This window comes from Pistacia vera, unplaced genomic scaffold (genome assembly GCF_008641045.1).
Source record: "Pistacia vera cultivar Batoury unplaced genomic scaffold, PisVer_v2 Contig614, whole genome shotgun sequence".
Taxonomy (NCBI): Eukaryota; Viridiplantae; Streptophyta; class Magnoliopsida; order Sapindales; family Anacardiaceae; genus Pistacia; species Pistacia vera.
The window spans coordinates 139,651-159,162 of record NW_022196462.1 but is presented as its reverse complement, the minus strand read 5'-3'; the positions used below and the strand labels follow the sequence as shown (position 1 = coordinate 159,162).

General features: G+C 30.4%; 1 pseudogene; it reads left to right on the top strand.

Annotated features, from left to right (window-relative positions):
• Nucleotides 1-4,926: 4,926 nt before the first annotated feature.
• Nucleotides 4,927-5,982, top strand: LOC116110799 (annotated as a pseudogene).
• Nucleotides 5,983-19,512: the final 13,530 nt, after the last annotated feature.

Sequence of the window (19,512 nt, the reverse complement as noted above, 5' to 3'; positions counted from 1 at the left end):
TACGTTTTATTGATCATTGTAATTTTGTGATTAATTTTTCTTTATAAGTGATTAAATATTTGGATCAATTGAAGATAATTAAGAGAGTTTTAACTTCTATTTTCGAATTAAACTAAAAAAACATTTAAATTTTTATATGTGCAAGAAATTACGTAAGAAACTTACTAAAAATTAAATTTCATAGAGACTATTTGGTAATCCACATTACATCTATGACATGTGGTATTTTCTGGTGACGTTGATTTTTCCCAGTGTATACAATTTTGATTCCCCTTGTTGCAAGTCCCAAATATTCGTCTTTTAATGAGAATTGCGGCAGTTGGAGTCAAGGACTTGAATTCTTCCCTCCAATATTTCAGTTTGTAGAAATGATTAGGTAGTTTTACTAATTTCATTAGAATTTGTACACCTCTATTGTCGTGTACAGTAAGCAAGGAAACGACAGTGTGATATATTGCTTGTATGTTATATTTTTGGCAAACTGCAATCAGTAGTTGTAATCCCATATGTGTATCATGTTTGATGAAGAATAAATGTGTTCCCAGCAGTAGCAAAGCTTGTTTATTTTCTACTTCTGCAAGTGTCTTCAGAATTGAAAGTCCCGATGTTGTTATTGTTGGCAGTTTGTGTTGTTGTTTCGAAATGTCCATTCTTTGTAATATTTGGTTTATGTTTTCTTGTTTGTTCAGAGATTTGCATTTGTTAATTGTACGGTAAATAATGGTTTTGAAGCACAAGATTCGTAATAATTAAAAAAAAAATCCATAGTTGGGAATCACTATACCATTACCTTATGATTAAGCAATTAAGAATAAATAAGTGTGTCAAATATGACTCAGTTAAATGTGGATCCTAAAACGTATTTGTTTTTTGTGTATTAGAAAACTATTAACAACTAAAGATGCACATGGTTCGGCACAGTCAATTGTATGGTTAACCATTATTGTTATAAGACTACTGCGGAATAAACCACTATCTTATTGTTATTAGTTGTATGTTTAACCATTTTGTATAATATCATTTTATGTATGGCATAATGAAATCAATAGATTAATGAAATACGATGGTTTTAGTAAAACTTATGTTAACCGTATTGCTTGTAAAGCGATGTCATCTTTGTCGGTTACTTTTACAATGATTCGTTGTAGAATTTTTTATGATAATTGTAACAAGCGTGTGAATTGTTTTTTTGTTCTTTTGTAAGGAATCATGATGTTTTGGTGCTGTTTTTTAGGTGCAAGTATATGGAAATTATGTTGTCGATATGGTATCTGTGGTTCATATAGTTCGCGTATAGGTAGTGAAAAGTGTTTTTTTTTTTTTTTTTTTTTTTTTTTTTTTTTTGTATTTCAACTACTTAGATAATGTTCCATTAATTATTAATGAGAGTCAATATTGTTATCTGAATCTGGTTTTTAATAGTCTTGTAAATTAATGATGGTTGTATTAATCATTTAATGTTAAGTATTACTTAAATTTAAATGTAAACGGCCTGAATTCATCTAAATTTCTATATAGGTATATTAAGCATTTGAGACATTTGATTAGTACGAATTTTTTTAAACCAATGGGAAACGGATTGTGTTTCATCAAAGTAAATGTCTTCTTTTATGAATTCCATTAATATCGTATAAATATCTACATAAACAATATCATTTATTTGATCAACACTTTAACAAAAGAAGTACATTAAGAACGACATTAAATATCACAATACTAGATATCATCAAAATATCTATCACATAAATAAAAAAGTAAATACATTAACCCATAATTAAAACCAAATTCTAATATCCTTATTTTTGATAGTAATGTCACATTAAAAATAACACATAATAGTACAATGCACCGATCAACAATAAATAAATATGGTGATCTAATAATAATGATATCTTATTGGCATAGTTTTAAAGGAAACGGTAATAAATATTTTGTTAAATATTCAAGTCAGAGATGTTGTGATGATGTGATAATATATTAATTAATATAAAATATCTATACGGTTCAGCATTGGTCTTGTTTAATTGTTTATGTTTTATTGAGTATCTTACTTTGTTAATTAAAATTTTGTTGATTCACATCAGAACATATTTTGATTTGTTTTGTTTAATTATGAATAAAAAAAAAAAAAAAAAAAAAAAAAAATAGATGGAATACGAATAAAGATGTTATAATAAATAAACATGGTTGTTTAAGAAGAATAAAATATAATTGGCACGAGTTTAATAGAAAGGATAATAAGAATAAATTGGAAAGGCGGTAAAAATGTATATGCATGAAAATATGACATCGAATATCAAAGACATGTCTGTGAACACAATATCGATTGTACGATTAGACTATATAATATTCAGGTAGTCTTCTCAACTTGCATGAGTGATTCAATAACATCTGTCTACAATCAATATTAATAATTATAGAGGTATAATGATTAATTTTATCTTAACATCTGTTCAATGACTTCTCTAAATTTGTCTTGGTATCACTTTAATATTATGCAATTTATTTATTTAAAATTTAAAGTTATTTATTGTTTTTTGAGAATACAAAAGGTGCTTTAGGAAAACAAATAAATGTCTAGTAATAAGTAAACATGTTGATTGAAAAAATGTTAATAATTTTTTGGATAAGAGGATACGAAACGGTAGCAAACGTAATAAATATTTTGTTAAGTATTCAAGTCAGAAACGTCATGATGATATTATAATATATTGGTTGGATAGTGAATAATGGTTTGGCAACCGTGCTCCAAATGAATGTTATCGTTCGACGTGAATGATTTATCTTAACATCTAGTTAATGACTTCTCTGAATTTGTCTTGGTATCACTTTAATATAATGTAAATTATTTATTTAAAATTTAAAATTATTTATTTGTTTTTTGAGAATACAAAAGGTGCTTTGGGAAAACGAATAAATGTCTAGTTATAAGCAAACACGTTGATTGAAAAAACGTTAATAAGTTTTTGAATAAGAGGATACGAAACGGTAGCAAGCATAATAAATATTTTGTTAAGTATTCAAGTTAGAAACATCATGATGATATTATAATATATTGGTTGGATAGTGAATAATGGTTTGGCAACCGTGCACCAAATGAATGTTATCGTTCGGCGTGGAATTTAATTTGGTTGGTAATAGAATGGAAGTTTTTTTTTATGTATGATAGGAATATTTATTTATAGATTTTGTTAATTTATATTATAATATATTTAGATTGATGTTTGTCAAACATGTGTAGACAATCCAATGAGTTTTAACTTCTATTTTTAGAATAAATTAAAAAGCATTTAAATTTTTACATGTGTAATAAATCATATAAGGAACTTACTAAAAATTATATTTCATACATACTATCTGGTAATCTACATTAGATCTTGGACATGTGATATTTTCTAGCAACGTTGATCTGTCCCAATGTATACGATTTTAATTCTCTTTGTCGCAAATCCAAACTATTCTCCTTTTAATGAGAATTGTCGCAGTTGGAGTCATGGACTTGAACAGTTCCCTGCAATTTTTCAGTTTGTGGAATTGATTGATTAGTTTCACTAATTTCATTAGAATTTTTATACTTCTACTGTTGTGCATAGTAATTAGAGCAACGACGGTTTGATACATTGCTTGTTGATCATTTTGTTTTCAAGCTGCAATGAGTAGTTGTAATCCTCTATTTCTATCATGTTCCATGAAGAACAAATGTGTTCCAAGCAGTAGTGACGCATACTTATTTTCTGCTTCTGCAGGGATCTTCATAATCGAAAGCCCTGCCGTTATTATTGCTGGTAGTTTGTGTCGTTGTTTGAAGACGTTTCTTCTATGTAAGACTTCCTTTACATTTGTTTGTTCTTTTAGAGATTTGCACCAGTAAATTGTAAGGTAAATAATGGTTTTCAACCACAAGATCCACAATAATAATAATAATAAAAAGTGTTTTCAAACACAAGGTCCACAACAACAAAAAAAGTGTAAATAATGGTTTCAATAGTTGGTAATCATAATATCATTACTTGTATGATCAAGAAATTAACAATAAAAAAGTGTGAAAAACATGGTTAAGTTAAATATCGATTCTAACATGTATTTTGGTTTTTATGTATTAGAAAACTGTTAAGAACTAAAGACACAAGTGATTCGGCATAATCCATTTCAATTGTTGGGAGTCAAAATGCGGTTTTTTGTATGATTAACAAAATAATGAAATCAACAGGTTAACAAAATATGATGATATTACTAAAACTTACGTCAACCATTATGCTTGAAGAGTGGTGCTGTTATTCTAAGTTGCTTTTGCAATGATTTGTTGCACAATTTGTTATGGTAATTGTAATAGATTCGTGGGTTGTGTTTTCGTTCTTTTGTAAGGAATCATGATGTTTTGGTGGCTTTTGTGTGTGTGTGTGTGTGTAAGTATCTGGAAATTATAATGTTATTACGGTCTTAGTGGTTTATATAATTTTTGTGTGGATATTAGATAGTGAACAGTTTTATGTGTGTTTGGATTTAGTAGATAATATTGTGTTAATTATTAATGAGAGTCAGTGTTGTTATTTGAATCTCGTTTTTAGTATTTTACTAAATTAATGATGGTATTTTTATTTTGTTTTGATTTTGTTATATATATTAGATATTGTTGTTTCTACCAAGAAAAATTGATTATTCTATTCAACGAATACAAATTTTTTTAGTCTTAATCATTTAATGTTAAGTATTAATTTATCTTAAATGTAAACGGTTTGCATTCATGTATATCTCTACGTAGGTATATTAAGTATTTGATACATTCGATTAGTACAAATCTTTTTAAATTCATATAAATTAATGTATTGAATGGTATTTTATGCATTGTACATGGATTATGTGGATATCTTATGCAGGTGTGCTGATGCTGTGAAACTTCTATGAGATAATTGGGCAACTGGTCAAATGAAAGACGGTGCCTCTACTGTAAGAAGTTGGGAGGACCTGGACGCTGACATATTGGTAAAAATCTTACTGTCTTTTGATGTCTTCCAGTTGACTTTAGGGATTACTTACATTTGTAATTCATGGTGTTCAGCTTGCTGTGATCCTTTGCGTTGGAAAACTCTTGATTTGTCAATGTTGAGATCAAATGTCATCAAAATCCCATTAGAGCCATATGTTTACGTGGATAAGTCCTCTGATAAGACATTGACTTATTTTTTCAAGATTTCGTTGAGTCTCAGCCGAGAATACATAAGAACCTTGATTTTTCACTTCAATTTGTATGTAGGGGATGAACAATTTACTTATATTGCTGAAAGGTAATTTTTTTTTATTCTCGCTATTTATTGACTAAGTCTTTGGCATTGTCTTTGGTACCAGTGATCATCATCTTTAATTTTCTTTTTGGTACAGTGAATTGGGAAGTAACCCACCATATATTGTCGTCTGCAAGTGCCCCCAGCTGAGGCATCTCATTATGCCAACTTGGAACAGAATAAAGAAGAATGTAATTGCAAGGTCATTCATACATGGAGATGTCTTAAATCCCTGACAATGCCTAGTATAGCAAATCTACCTTATCTTATAGAGGAAATAGCCCTAAATTGCAAGAACTTTAGTGAACTCAAGGTCATGGGTCCTTTTGACATTCTCTTTGCTTCTACGATAGCCAAATTTCTTCCAAATTTGAAGATTTTGAGCTTGAGATGCTCAATGATAGTTAAGGATGCCCTAATGCTTATATTGGATGACCTACCAAACACAGAAGCCCTCAACATATCACATTGCCTTCTTATAGAAGGTCCACTACTTCCTCCACTATTGCCCAAAAAAATTATTAAGAAGCTAGATAAAATTATCTTGTAGAAAGCTATTCAATTACGTGAGTTCTTAACATGTACTGAGCACTCGTGCATCATGTGCCAGCATACTCGAAGTGATGAAGGCTTTCTGAGGTGGTACAAGTATGAGGAAGGCCTATGGAAAATGGATGAGGTGAGGTCTCTTGCTCTTTGATTAGAACAATGTAGAGACTGTAATTTTTACATTTTGTTTTGCTTGTACGTAATATCTACATAATATGTTGTTGAATTAGCATATATAGAATCGGTCCATTGTGTTTTAGGTTGTCATCCTCCTAATGCTTTCGTTTTAGGTTGTTAACATTGTAATACTTGCATGATGATCTTCTCCCATAGGAAAAGTATTATCTGTCTGCATGATTATGTACATATGATAAAATTTCACTTTCTGTTGCTTCAAGTTGATCTTTTGATGTCAATTAATGCTATTTCAAAATGAAGTGGTTTCAAAGTAATACGCAATTGAGTATTTTATCTGTCATTTACGTCATTACAATTAAGTTATAAGGATTTCTTTATTTTCAATATGTCATACTTATATATTTACATTTTTTCCACCTTGAATTGGAAATACTGTTTCCAATTCATGTTATTTTATGTATGGAATCATTATTGCTTATATTATTGAATTTGAAATTCTATTGATTTTGTAATTGTTAGTCTCAAATTCATTTCTATTATGAGTTTAGTATTTGATAGTGAGATTTTAAAGGAATCTTTTATTTCCCTTCTTTCATACTTTTATGTTAAGTTATAGTGGCATTGTTCGACTGAAATGGTAATATTAAAGTTTTACAGTGCGCTGTTGTTTTGGCTTTGTAAAATTCGTAAGTGATGAAAAACGTTGTCATTTAAAATGCTGTTGATATTTAAATTAAATATGCGGATTTAATGTTCAGTATTTTACTTGAAGTAAATTTGGGGATTTATGGTTTTTTCTGTCAGTTTCGGCATGAAAGGCATTTATCCCAGTATGTTTGTCACGTTTTCCACATCCTTCTTTGCTCATTAACTAAAATTGAGATAAGTAAAGTAAATTTTTTTTAGTTACAGTGACAATGTCGTTTTTTATTTTACATTGGTCTAATTAATTTGTCATTGATTTTAACTTTGATTAAAGTTCATGTTATTCTTACAGAGTTCTAAGATTTGTTATTATTGTTATAAAAAGTTGTTGTTAGATGGTTATGCTGATAATTTGTTGTGCTCAGGTTTTTTTATTCATTTCTCTAGTAGTCGTGTTGCAGATTATTTTCTCGGTAAATTTACTCCTGAAATTGGTGTCTTTCTTATTACAATTTTGTTTGTTCTACTCAAGTTGTTTATTTGTTGTTCTGGTAGTCGTGTTGCGCATTATTTTCTCGGTAAATCTACTGCTGAAATCAGTGTTTTTCTCATTACGATTTTGTTTATTATCTTGTTGTATTTAGTGTATATTGTAATACTGTTGTTGTTTTATGAATTGATGTTACGAAATGCTACTGGTATAAATGCTTCAGAAGTTACCATCATTGTTATCATTTAATTATCTATTTATTTTTCGGAACACTTGCCAAGGTTTTGGTGTTCTTTGTAGTACATTTGAGATATGTTCTTTTAATGAGAATTGTAGCAGTTGGAGTCATATATGGTGAGTATATCAACAGTAGTTTGACATAGTGCTTCCATGTTATTCTATTTTTGAATTAGAATCACCAGTTGTAATATTGTGTCTCTATCACGTATCATGAAGAATAAATGTCTCCCAAGTAATAACAAAGTCTTACAATTCTATTAAGTTGACTGATTTTCTGTTTTCTGTATTTTTTTTATTTGATGATATTTTTTTTCATTGTAGTAATGGCTCCCAAAAACTTGATGAAATTTATTGGAAGATTTGATTCTGAAGTACTATATAAAGGAGGATCAAGCAGTGATTCCAAGTTAGAATTGTTAACGCCTTTACAGACTCTTGTTTTACCTGCATCAGTCTCTAATTCTGTGAAACCTGATTTTGGTTCCTGCCATGTTAAAGTGATTGAAGAAGAAGATAATCAGTCAGAAGAAATTCCATTACGTAAATTGGTGAAATGGCAGAAAACCTGTTAGCAAGAGGGTTCAAATACGAATTCTGGACGAAAATGGAAAAATCTTTCTAAAGAAGAGCTAGATAGTAAAACATTCAGCCTAGGGCAAGAGGTAATGTTTTTTCACTTTATCATATGAATATATACTTTATCTGGCATGACGACATTAACTTGGTTTCATTGTTTTTGAAATAGGCTTATGAAGGTTTCTTAGAAATCAGAGAACGTTGGCTTGTTTCAGAATATGTGATCTCAGATTTGAAAAAACAAAATGAAGATGTGATTTCCGAGGTTCGTAGATTGGAAGAATAGTTGAAAATATCAAAGGAGACGTTTGACAAGGTCAAAACCGAATTGAAACACTATCAAGAATCATTTGGAAATGTTGAGCAGACTTTTGCAAATGAGCGGCAGCAAAAGGAAGTCTTTAAAAAGAAAAGTAATGTTATTGTCTGAAGAAAATGATAACATCAAATCTTTAATTACACAAGCTTAGAAAGATAAAGAGAGGCTTATGATTCGGTGTCAGAAATGTTTTTGGCCACCAGAAAAGCTTGGTCAAAGAATTTAAGCACAGATTCCCAAATGAAGATTCTAGTTTCTTAGAGACAATTGTGTTGAAAAATGAGAAGATGCCGCCTAATAGAGATTATATTGACTGCAATGTTGTTGTACCTTTCTCTAGTCCACTTAATGCCACTTCTATAAATATTTAAACCATTTGTTAAATATTTTGACAATATTTGCCACGCAAGTGTTTATACTTGTGTTATTATTACGGACGTGGATGTATTCAGTTGATGCTAATTCTTGTGTATGTGAAAAAAAGTCTCTAGCCTATGTAATGTTACTTCTGTAGATATTTAAATTGTTTAATTGTAATATTGATGTTAAATATCTTGACGATGTCTGTTGCGCAATAGTTTGTGGTTGAGTTGTGTATGTAAAAAATTTGTATTTATAACACATAATACATATAATGTAGCATTCATTGTATCTGACAATAATAATATAAAAAGTATAAATATCTTTGTATCAAGGAATTTATGTTTCTGTATATATTTAAACATTTAATGTGACATTTTCATATTCATATAAATATCTTTAATTTTTCACATTAATCTCTCATAAGCAATGTCTTATATTATACACAATGTATCAATCCTTTCTATTATAAACAATGATTCATATCAATCCCTTCAGTTAAACACTTCTTTGTAAACAATATTTGTCAATGTCTCTGCCGGTTCATCTTGTTGTAGGGTTAGCAGAATCTTGATTCCTTGTCTTGAAGTTACTCTTGATAGTGCGATGTATAATTCACTATGTGTAAACACCTAATGTTTCATATACAATCCTACTGTTTTGAGTGACTGACCCTGGCTTTTGTTTATTGTCATATAGAAGCTAACTGTCATAAGTAATTGTCTTCTCTTCAACCTGAAAGGCCACTTCATATTTGCATTCGACATTATTATTATGGGAATTGTAGCAATATCCCCAATATTTGACTCGATAATAATCACTGCTTGTATGGACGACCTTCCTAAATGGGTTATAATTAATCTAGTTCCATCATTGCAAAGACCATCATATTGATTCAAATTACGCAGCAACATAATTGGAATGCCTATTTCCAGATGCAATTCATGTTTGGGCATGCCAGAGCAGATCAGAGAATTAAGAAATTTTGTCGGATAGAGAATGTCATCATCATTTGAGATACCTGCTGCTTTGCAAGTGTTGTCTGAGCTGAAATGTGTCTTTCCATTTGTTGGCAAACTCTAGGTGATATAGTCGTTCCATCTATGTACTGTCTCATTTTTGGGTGTCAATATTGCTCTCTCTCTCTCTCTTTCTCTCTCTCTCAATCTCTCATATAGCCAATATTATTTATTTAAGCAGATAAATCTAGAAAAACAGCATTCATAATTGTTTCTTCGTGACTGGTATGTTGATCGATTTTCAAGTCTTCAGGTATTTGGATGTAACTCTCATCTTCTGCAATGTCCCTTCCTTCTCCAATATCAAGTAACCAGTTGTCAAAAGTCTTCAAGTTATCCAATTCTGTTGGGTTTACCAAGTTTGTCTTCAACCTCACATTCTTTGTAAGTCTCAACACTGTTACATGTTTCCAAAGGGAAGATGATGATAAACAGGCCTGTATTATGTCATGTTTTTTCCTTTTTGGTATAATTGGTAGAATCTGTTTGAAATCACTATCCAGGGCAACAGTGAGGCCTCCAAATATTCTATCTGCATTTGATTGATCTTTTCTATACAATCTTTCAAAGTTCTGTCTAGAGCTTCAAAGTAATACCTATTTGCCATGGGTGCTTCATCCCAAATGATTAAAGTTGTTTGCATAAGTAGTTTTGCCAATTGTGTCCCCTTTTTTATATCACATGTACTTTCCTCAATGACATCTAAAGGAATTTGAAAATGAGAATGTGTTGTTCTTCCATCGGATAGCAGCAATGCAACAATTTCTGATGTAGCTACAGGTAGTACAATTTTATCCTCGAATCTTAATTTGGCCATGATTGTTGACCATAGGAAGGTTTTGCCTGTTCCACCATGTCCGTAAACAAAAAATGATGTTCCACTTTGATTGTTGATGGAATCAAGGATTGAATCATATATGCATCTCTGGCCATTGTTGAGACCCTTGTATAAATCACTGTGCAGTGTTTTGATGTTGTTGATATCATAATCTAATTCCTCAGCAATTAATCTATTATATGATTCTAAAAAATGGAACAATTTAGAATTGGCATTCCAGGGAAATTAGCCAAGGATTTTCCTCCCTTTTTCATCAGCTCTTTAATCTCGAACAATGTATGATTTTGAATCTACTCCTCAGTGCATTTCAATTCTGTCATCCGCATTTTTTGTTTAAGAATGTAGGGAATGTCTTCAGATAGGCATTCTGCATTTGCTCTTCACAAGTCTCTTGGACTCTCCACTTCATTATATGCAAGAATAGTTACAAAGAGTTGTCTTAACTGTCTTCGGGTAGCCCACGTTGAAGCTTCATCCAAGCAATCATTCTGCTCTTTATCATCATCCAGCAATCCTAATGCATAACATGCATCTTTGAATGTACTGAATATTTCTCTGTTGACAGTTTGAATATCTTCAAATGATGTTGCTCCTCTTACTAAGTTCAAAAGCATTCGCAAATAATATTTCTCACCACTACCTGGAAATGCAAAATACACCCTGCCAATACACCTTGATTTTTTTGTGGGGACCATTGTCTTTCTGTATCCTTCCATACCCATTTGCTTGGAAAATCAGGATAAGTCAATGATCTTATGGAATAGTATCATTGATTACACTTCATCCATTCAGTCAATTTCGTTTGCATAACAACCTTGCTTTCCAAAAGTTTAACCAAACACTTACTTGGATCGAAAATAACTGTTTGTTTGTTCTCTAAAAGGAATGGCAATCTTTCAATAGCCGATTCTCTGTAATACATGTCAAACTAAAATATCCTCCAGCAAGCTTCCATAGAAGAGATATATCTGTAATGGTTTTGATTGAATCAATTAATATTATATTTATAACAAACAATATAAAAACATTATATTTGATGTATTTTGTACATACATGCAGTCCATATATGCCTTTATTTCATCTTTGTCCTATAAAATCTTGCATTGATTGTTCTGTTGACCATTGTTTTCAATCTCCATAGAAACTCTCGTTCTGTCCGACCCTTTGTTGACATACTTGAATAGATACTTGATTGATCTATGTTGATTACATATTTCAATATTTATGTGAGCATCAAACTTAACCAAAAGATTCCTATTATAAGGAACAACAAAACAGTTATCCAGTTTAATACCCTTTTTCTCAATAAATGCTCCATTATTCCGTCTTCTCTATAATGGGTATCCGTTGTCATCCACAGATTTGATTGACAAATTTCTTTGGAAAATGTTTTTTTTTTTTACATTTTCATCTCCCTATACATGATGAATTATTGTTAACATCACCGCATAGACCATGGATCATGTGATTCTCGATAGCTGTAAAGGCAACACGAGCAGTTTCCTTATTTGGTATTTCAACAGAAACTATTTCATCCATTTTGGATGCCGAAGGATTCTTATTTCCAAATGTAGAAAAAACCAATATATGAGCATGTGGGAGGCCTCTCTTTTGGAACTTGATGGTGTAGATAACTGAAAATAAAAAAATAAAATAAAAACAATTATAACTTGTTTAGCAATAGTTGGTATAATATACTTTCATATAAAAAATTATCAATGAACCACAATTTTAAAGAAAGTAGAAATATTATTCATTGGATTACTCACTTGCCACTGTTTCACCAAAATATTCATCTTTTTTTATCTCTCGCATTAGCTCAAGCAATTTGATCTCAAAAACTTTACAAACTGTAGTTACTCTACTTTCTTGATCACATTGTCCAATACAATTCTGTAGATATTGTACCTCTGGCCACTTGGGATTACAAGTGAACGTAAAAAAAAAAAAATCTGGATATCCAAAATTTCTACAAATCGCCATTGCATCTTGATAATTCTAAACACGATATTGGGGACTACCAGTGTGAGGTGAAGGGAGCAACGTAGATTTCCCTAGATGTTGTGCATTAACATCATCTTTTGAAATGGCATCCATCAACCCGCTGTACAAATCACACCTCAATTTTTTCTGATTGTTTCTAATCCAACAAAATCTTTCCTCTTATATATGCATCCACAATATATTGCTGCAATAATCTACCTGATCTCATCAGAATATTCCCTTCATGTAATCTATACTGCAATCGAAATGCATAATATTCTCTCAAGCTTAGACTGTTTCTCTTTGAAGACTTTTTATCAAGAAACTCTTTATGGTTAATGTCAATTCTATATCCATCTTCTCCATATGGGAATAATATTGGATAACTTAATGCCATAAAGCTTGGATGCCCGTCATAAATTCTTTGAAGACCCTTTTTTTAATGATGAACAATGACATCTTTTCCATGAAATTCCAATATCACCAATAATTAAACCTGCAATTTCAGGTGTAGTTGGCAAATTGTATTGTCTTCCATCTTTTTCCCTTTTCATTTTTAGCCACAAATGCATATTGCTAATATCATTCCAATGCATATGGTTCCTGACAGAACGAAAACTTTTAACCAATTCATTGTTTGCATCAAACATCAATTGCAATTCCTGCACTAATTCCCTGTCGATAGTACCATTGTTTGTATTATCTTGTATAGAATTTAATTTATGACTGGTTTCATACTCTGTGTCATAAATATATAGCTGCGCAAACTGAGGTTTCCTACCTTTAGGTGGAAGTAACGATCCTATTTGGTGGTAATTTTGTCCGCAAAGTTTGAAAACGTATGGACACCCCCTTGGTTAATCTCATGGTCAACGTGCCCTCCCATCGATGTAAATAAGAACAATGAATTGTATATTCTTATTTTGCTTATGAAACTAATCCCCTTGTTACCACTGCCCACATCCAATAAACCTTCTAATGGTTCTGGCGATTCTTTCAATAACGGTAACTGAACTTTGCCATCCATACAACATAATGAAAACAAAGGGATGGATGGCTCTTGGTTCTTAACAGTTCGCTCGTTGTACCACATGACTGATCCACAATGAATGCACTTGTAGGATGGTTCACCAAAGCTCCAAGACTCTTTTCCAATGTGCAAAGAAATAACGTGATCTTTTTAGAAAGTAATAAAATTAACACTTAGATATGTAATGTTAATTTGGAAACTCACAATGACATTTTTTTTTCCAAGTACCTCTAATATTTGAGTTAACATTTAAATATGTCTAAATAATAATATGACATATGTTACCTCTATTTGTCTTTGATAAAGATTTCTTTTGTTTTTTCAATGTCTGACCTGCAAATGAAAATAATATAAAAAGATCATCACAATATTCAACAAAACTTGCTATGTTAAAAATGGTCGGCAAAGTTCCACACCTTTATTTTTACAATGCAATGAAAAAACATTATGTTTTTAAAATATAACAAACTGAATGTTTAAATGTATGTTGTCAAATTTAAAACTCATGATTGTATTGTTCTTCATTAGTAATTGGAATATTAGAATCAGGATCTGCACATGGAGAAGCACCTGAAAAACATAGATTTAGTTAGCCAATTTAACTTATCATAATCTAAAAAACATAGATAACCACAAAGATGATATTTTTTGCCTCTCTTCCCTTTGAATTTAGACATTCTCTCTGTTCTATTTTCCTCGCGTATCTCATTTACATTTACAGAAGCATTTGAAGAAGTTGTTGAACCCTTCTCTGTGCTTGATACACATTGTTTCTGTTTTTTAGATCTCTCATCTAGATTTCAAAATAATAATAATAGAATTAATACTATACCATGCAACAAATTATATAATAGAAAAGCTTAACCAAAAGGCAAAAACAGTAATTAAATATCTCATTTATATTTATAGAAGTATTTAAAGAAATTATTGGATCTTTCTTTGTCATCGATACACATTGTTTTTGCTTTTCAGATGTGTCACCTAGAATTCAAAATAATAATAATATGATTGAGACAATAAATTATATCATTAAAGAAAACAGAAATTAATTTACTCAACAATTATTTCATACCTATCAAAAAAGTGTTGACAACCATGTAACATACAAAATAATTGTATGACTATACCAAAATAAATAAGCTAGTTATTTTTGTTCGGAAGTTTATTATGGATCATTTTGCTGTGAAGTCCATATGTCAAAACACCAATTTATTGTTGATAAATAACTAAAATAACAAAGATATAGACTGAACTCGTTTACTCTCTAGATAATAATTATATGAACTTCTAATATTAAATACCTTTTTTTCTTTTTGGAGATTGACTTTCTGATTGGCTTTGGAAATTTAGGCCTTTTTTGTTCCATATAAACATTCTCAATTTTCTATTCTCCTTGCATACTTTTGTTCTAAAATCAACAATAATTATTTTTCCAGAATCATATTCCAAACTGTAGTTTTCCATCACTTGCAAATATATATATATCTTATTGATTATCTATACATACATATATATATATATATATATATATATACTAACATATATATATATATATATATAACATAATATTATATAGTATATATAATATATTATATATATATATATATAATATATTAATATATATAAATAATATATATATTATATATAATTTCAAACAAACCAATCAAACACAATTTCTATAACATACTAATGTATGAGTCGTTGAAATTACATAAATATTTATATATATTATAAATGCCATGTTTTATACCTCACCATTTATTGTGATCAGATCATCTCACTTGCGTTTATTTAAGAGCAATACATTAATGAGCAAATTAAATTTATAAAATAAATCATTAGGAAATTAATAGTTCGATATATCTTATATTTTTTTCAACATAATGCAACAATGAAGTTCATAATTAATTAATGTTAATTATTAAATATTTGGCTGTGTTTAAATGACTACAATAAGTTTTTTAATTATATTCGGAGTTGGACATCTTCCGTTGGTTAAAACGTTACGTTTAAAATGTTCATCATCTTCAAAAGCAAATTAGGGAATTAAGGGCATTTTTTCCGTTGATTTTGTAATCACAGTTGCACTTCAAAAGCTTTGTATGTATCAACAACTGAATTACATTACTTTATGACTAAATGTGATTTTTATCGACTCACATCACGTCAAATTTGTTTTTACTTGCATTAACCAACAATGTGGGTAATTCAGTTTTTCTACTGGGTTTTTTTGCATCTCATTTTTCTGTTTGACAATGTCGAGTATAGAAATTCCTAGCACAATTAACTGTGCTAATCTTTTGCAATTCTGAAAACATTACAATATCACCGACGATTTGATTTATTACATGCGATGGTTAAATTTTTATAAATTTGCAGCCACTGCTTGGTTTTTTCACCTTTTTGAAATTTTTCTCCAATGTGGTCTTGCTCCTCCTTTCCTTCATTATCGAAGAAGTCATGATTCTTATACGTTACCCAGTCAGCTCCATCCCAATGCCTAAAAAATAGTTTGTGGTTTTGAAGCTCTGTGTTTGATGCATGATTCTACCCTGTTTATTTTTAACTCATTATGCATTGAAAAAGAGGCCGAATAGTCGCTCTATTATCGAGGGTAGAAAAGATCGAGGATTGTTAACTGGTTATCAAAAAGTGCGAGGATAGAAGTAGATATTTTATGTTGGGTGCAAAAAAGGTTGGGGTGGATTACCCACAGAATGGAAAAAGCTACAATACCTTACCACAATCTCGGTAAAATATATGTGAATCAACCTGGCATCTAGACATTGGGAGAATTTTATTCTCAATCAACAAACATTTAATGTTTTCAATATGTTGGAGAATACTTGATTCGTCAATTCAAAAGAGGGATTGCAATTTTTTATATGATAGTTTTCATTTATTATTAGCTGTTTCTCATGTAGCTTTTTTTCTTGGTTATAATGGATATCAAAAAAGGTTCCCCAAATTCAACAGCTCAATATCAACTTCTACACCCAAATTGATGGGCTTTATTTCTAACGGACCATCTACATTTGAAATAAAGATAAAGATGAAGTATAGAAAGCTGCCACTGATCAGGCGAAGCAAGCATAAAAGGTGTGTGATGAGGAAGCTCAAGTTTCAATTCCTCCCAACAGTTAAAGACAATGTCTAAAAAAGGTCTTGAAAAATTACATCAGAAGAGGTGATTCTGTGATTTAAAATTGATGATTTGGTACTTTAGTTTATTTAAAAAAAAATTATATTGTTTGTGTTGTTGACATTTTTGTGGAACAGAGACTTATGGCTTATTTGGAAATCAGGAGCAATGGCTGGCCTCCGATAAGGTCATTGCAAATTTGGAAACAAATAAAAAAGGATATGTTGTTCACAAGGCCAAAATCACAGAGGAAATGATGGATTCAGAGAAACAGATGGCAAAATCTATGATGAATTGGAATTTCATAAGAAGAATTATTAGTTATTGAACAATCATGTCAAAAGCATAGTGAGGGAATGCATTTCTTGAAAGAAAAAGGAGAAGAATTGTGGACTGAACAGCAAGTGAAATCTACCCTTGTTCAGTTGAAAGGGAAGAGATAGAGGTTATGATGTGTCTCATGAATGTTCTTGAACACTAAGAAGATGTGTGATGATGTAAGTCCAGATTTCCTGATGAAGATTTCAGTTTCTTAGAGAGTTTGATTCTACGAAGAAGAGAGAGAGAGTGGTAAAAAGAGGATTGAAACGCTGACGTTTGTGGTAAACGTGGTAACTCAATTCAAACCTTGAGGTTTCTGCTACTTATGCTTGTTTATGGATCTGGTTCTATAGTACCTTCGTCGAATTTTTTGGTTTAGATTTGGATTTTTGGTTTTGGAAATGTCAATTTTGCCCAAGGGTGATCGATTCACTTCAAGAGGTGTGGGATGTAATCTCAAAGAGGAATTTGCTTAATTTGTGAAATTGTTGATAAGTATAATTACATAGCCATGGATACTAAGTTTCCTGGCGTTGTTTGTTGTTTGGTTGGGACTTTCAAGAATATAAATAATTATACTGCCGATGTTGAAAGATATGGCGATATGTTGAAATTGATTCAATGGGGCTAACGTTTGGATGAGAATGGAAATTTACTACCTATGGTTTGCAAGTGATTTGGTGGAGGTGTTGTGCCAAGGGGATGACTTTAAGAAGTAATGAGAAGGGTATTGATGTGAATCGTTTGGTGAGCTTTTGATGTCATCAGGGATCGTGTTGAATGATGGTGTTCACTGGGGTTATGTTCATTGTGGTTTATGTTTGTATTTGTAAAAATATTCCCTGATATATTATTACTAAACTGTGTGGGAGCATTTGAACTGCTATACTTGGTTATGACTGGCAACATTAATTTGGATTTGGATTGTATTAGCAAATTTGAATATTGGTATTACAATATGCGAACCTATTGTTTAACCAATATAAAATAATTTCAAAGAGTAAACAAAAAAAAAAAAAAAAAAAACAATTTATATGAGATAGAGATTTTAATATATTTTATAAACAAATACATGTGTGCATTGCTTTATTTATTTATCAAGGTTCAGCAAATGGTGTAGGTCAGGTTCTATAGTTCTATAGTCATCTGATCAGAACATTCCGATTCTTCTTTTTTGAGACGATTGAATACTCCTATGTATTAAGATCAAGAACAATAAGCTTAACATGTCCCCGATTCAAATAAAGAACAATCATATCGTTGCATTTTTCTCTTGTACCATTTAGATTTTCTATGTTGCTGCGAAAATTGGGTAGTATCTATTTGAACTCCTTTTGTCGTCACCCATTGCTGCACACAACAGGTTAAAAAAACAATGAATTTCATTAAATATTTAAACATGCTGAAATACAAATTGCATTATAACTGTATATATATAAAATAATAGGATAATATAAAGTTGAATTCCAAATAAATAAGTCAACAAATAACAGGAATTTAAATATTTTTGTGTGGTTTTATTACACAAAATTTGTATTACCTTCTCTCTTGACACCTTGCCATTCCAGTCGCTCCTCATTTGCAGAAAGCAAAGTATCATTTGCTTTCAAATCCGAAACAACAGCGAACTATAGAATTCAGACCTCGACCTAACAATGCATGCTTCTTTGATTTTCTTTTACACAAATTTATATCGGTAACATTGTGGTCGATATCGCTCAAAATCTGTTTTGTGTCTCCATTTTCTCAACACATTATCAAACCAATTAAAGGTAAAAGTGATAAAGAGTCTACAAATGTATAAAAGTTATATGAATAGAAGTTTGAGATTGATACTTATATATACATACAGTTCGAGAAGAGCTTAAATAAGAAGAGAAACAACAATATGGAAAACAAACAAACATGCTCTATTAAATGAATGCAATGATTGGAAGAACCCCAAATATCAAAACCCACCGAGGTAATATGCACTGACTTGAACATTTCATTGATTTAATAAAGATTACATCTGGAAACCAACAAAGAAATAGTAATAAATAGTATAATGATAAAAAAAAAAACAAATTGTTCAGGTAGTTTCAAAAAAAAGAAACATAAATATTAGTTAAAGTCCATTGTTCATACAACAGTACAGCTTGATATTAGCATAACAATTTGTTCAATAACCAATGGTAAGAATGTTAGAGTTCAATGAATGATATAATGTTCATAAGCATTACCAAACTTAATTAATATGAAACGTATATAAGTAATTTGTATTTTAATTTGGTTGATGGTTTTAATTAATCAGGTAAATAGTTATTAAATTAGTAATGACATTTAGTTTTCTTCCATTTATGTTTCACGGTGGGCTTTTTGAATTAAATATTCACCTAATTTTTGCAATATAACAAAAATGTTGTCGAGGATTCCTAAAAAATTAAATATTATTTTATTAAAAAGTACATTTGCTATTTCAAAAAACATCGGTCCAACCAGTTTCTACGTTGTCAGATTAACAGTGATTTATGTTTATTAATATATTCATTTATCTGGTGTTTCTTTATTTAAACGCATTTTCATTTCTTTAAGTTGCAT